The sequence below is a fragment of the Mus pahari genome, chromosome 6 (assembly GCF_900095145.1).
Source record: "Mus pahari chromosome 6, PAHARI_EIJ_v1.1, whole genome shotgun sequence".
NCBI classification, from domain to species: Eukaryota; Metazoa; Chordata; class Mammalia; order Rodentia; family Muridae; genus Mus; species Mus pahari.
Window position 1 is genome coordinate 26,121,861 of NC_034595.1, and position 2,791 is coordinate 26,124,651.

At 33.8% G+C, this 2,791-nt stretch overlaps 1 pseudogene; it reads left to right on the plus strand.

Annotated features, from left to right (window-relative positions):
* The window catches only part of LOC110323275, an 11,594-nt pseudogene extending 10,774 nt beyond the window's left edge, over positions 1-820 (plus strand).
* Positions 821-2,791: the final 1,971 nt, after the last annotated feature.

Sequence of the window (2,791 nt, forward strand, 5' to 3'; positions counted from 1 at the left end):
CAGTGGGAATAGAGGCTCCTTGGTCTTCCAAACTCTATATGACCTAGCACAAGGCAAGGCCTGGGCCAAGTAGTGGGAGTGGGTAGGTAGGGGAACAGAGGTGGGGGGAGGGGTATGGGAAACTTTCGGGATAGCATTTGAAATGTAAATAAAGAAAATAATAATAATAAAAAAAAAGTTAAGCTAAAAAAAAAAAAAAAANANATAATATCCTACATGCAGATATCAAACCAGATAATGTTCTGGTTAATGAATCCAAAACAATTTTAAAGCTTTGTGATTTTTGGATCAGCTTCACATGTTGCAGATAATTACATAACGCCTTATCTTGTCAATAGATTTTATCATACTCTGGAGATCATTATAAGTAAAAGCTATGACTATGGTATCGACATGTGGACTGTAGGTTGTACCTTATATGAACTCTATACTGGAATAAATTATTTTCTGGCAAAACTAATAACCATATCTTGAAGGACCTTAAAGGAAAAATTCAAAATAAGATGATCTGAAAAGATGTACTCAACGATCAACATTTTGAACAAAATCTGAACTTCATGTACATGAGGTTGATAAAGTAACAGAGAGGGAGAAAGTTGCTGTCATGAGCACCATTAATCCAACTAAAGACCTGTTGGATGACTTGATGGGGTGCCAGTGATATACTGAAGATCAATGTAAAAAATTACACCAGCTAAAGGACTTGTTGGACCAGATCCTAATGTTGGACCCAGCTAAGCAAATTAGCATCAACCAGGCCCTGCAGTGTGCATTCATCCAGGAAAAATTTAAAGGAGATGAAGAAACTCCAAGGGTTTGAGTAATTAAGTACAAAGACAAGAAATATCACTGTAATTTATTATTAATGTATATAAACTTATAAATATTTCTGCAGCAAATTCAAGGAAGCATGATATATTTGAATTAACACCAAGGGTGACATTACTTTTAGAAATGTTAGTTACTGTTTGGTGTCTTATGTGAGGTTTCACTGTAGAAATGTTTTAATTGCCAAGGTTGTTGGCAACCAGTGCTTGGTTGGTTGATTTGTTTTTAGCAGACTTGGCTTCAGTTTGCTCTTCAGATACAATGGCCAGCATAAATCCTGTTTATATTCACGTTTTCCTAGGTGTGTGTGTGCAGGCCAAAGCAGTATGTCCTTGGTGGAGTCAGTGCCGAAGGGAGTCTGTTCCTTCTTTGAGCCTGCCTGCAGTGATGTCTCCTCTTTTAAAACATGTTGTGTACAACATTCAGTGCACTGAGGGAAAGCTAAAACATTAATATCACCAGTGTTTTAATATGTTATTTGATTGGAATAATTGAATATGAGGGATAACTTTATGGCAGAATTCCCTGCATGTGTGATAACTGATCTTGTTTTATTTTTTTGCTTTGCTACTGTGACATAGTTACAGTTTCTGTTCGGTTCATCACATTTAGAATTGGAAGTGTATGCACTTGATGGCTAGAGCGCCTTGAGTGTACTGTTTCTTATTAACTTAATTTTTTAAAAAATCAACTTGGTATAGACTTTATACATTTTGTTAATGCAGTTCTTAGTAACAAAGAAACTGCATAGTTTTCATTTACTAATTAAAATGTTAAGGCCTACTTCTGAAATACTCATATTTTAAAAATAGAAAACATAGTGAGATTTTTAACTATTTGTATGTCATTTTGAAAGTGTACTGTTTTATGGTAAAAGTGTTTTTCATTTGTTCATTGTTTGCATTATTTGTGAATATGTTCTCTTTCAATACAGGCATAAACCTTCCACTCTTGAACAAAGCAGATATTTTTTAAAAGTGGTCATTGCTTCTTTAACTTTTAATTCTTTTGTAAATGAAGCTTTTCATTTAAAATGTGACTTTAAAGTGTTGTCTATTGCATAAACAGTTGACACTCACTTACTGTAATAAGAAGATTGTTCTACTGCAGGAGAAGTGAACCATGAAGATTTCTGTATGTTCTCAGTATGCAACACTAGATAAAAAATGTGTTTTGTGAACAAGGGAAAAAAAGACATTTTTAGTTGCTATTTTCTGGCATAAATTACAACCTTATCCATGAACTTTAACATTCAGATATTTAGGACAAAAATTCATAATGAAGCCTGGACTAAATTACATACACAAGTCAGTGTAATTGATCCTTGTGTCTAGAAGAGCTTCTGAATAAAATGAGTCACTCTGACATTGTATTAGAAGGCCTAAAGTATTTTTTTTCTTCACAGGATATAAATACCATTAGATCAATGAGATAATATTTAAAAGTACCATTGTTACTTGTCATTTTTATAATTATGTGTATTCCTATCCATTTTAAGGGATGGTTTAGTGCCTTTAACATCCATCAATAGCTTATGACAACTGCAATGTGACAATGGAATATTACATCCAGTGATTCAGAAGCTAGAGAGTAAATACAGACATGTGTCAAGCAACAAGAAGACATGTGCTCATAGGCCAGATGGTCCATAGGAAAAATAGAATGAGAGGAAATTGTGCTGTCAACTTGAGACACTGAAGATTTGGAGAATAGAGATAAAAACAGAATGCTGTCTCTGAAACATGGACTAATAATAAGAAAAAAGATTTTAGGTATGTTCTTATTTCATGATTTCCCTTTACAGTAAGAACTCTATAGCTCTCAAAACCTGTGTAGCTTAATCAAATACACACTATCTCTGCCATGAAATATGATAGGAAAAGTGATCAGCCAATTATTACAGATGCATGGATTGTACTGGGGAAATAGTACTCTCTCCATCAATGTAACGTAAATAGTATAG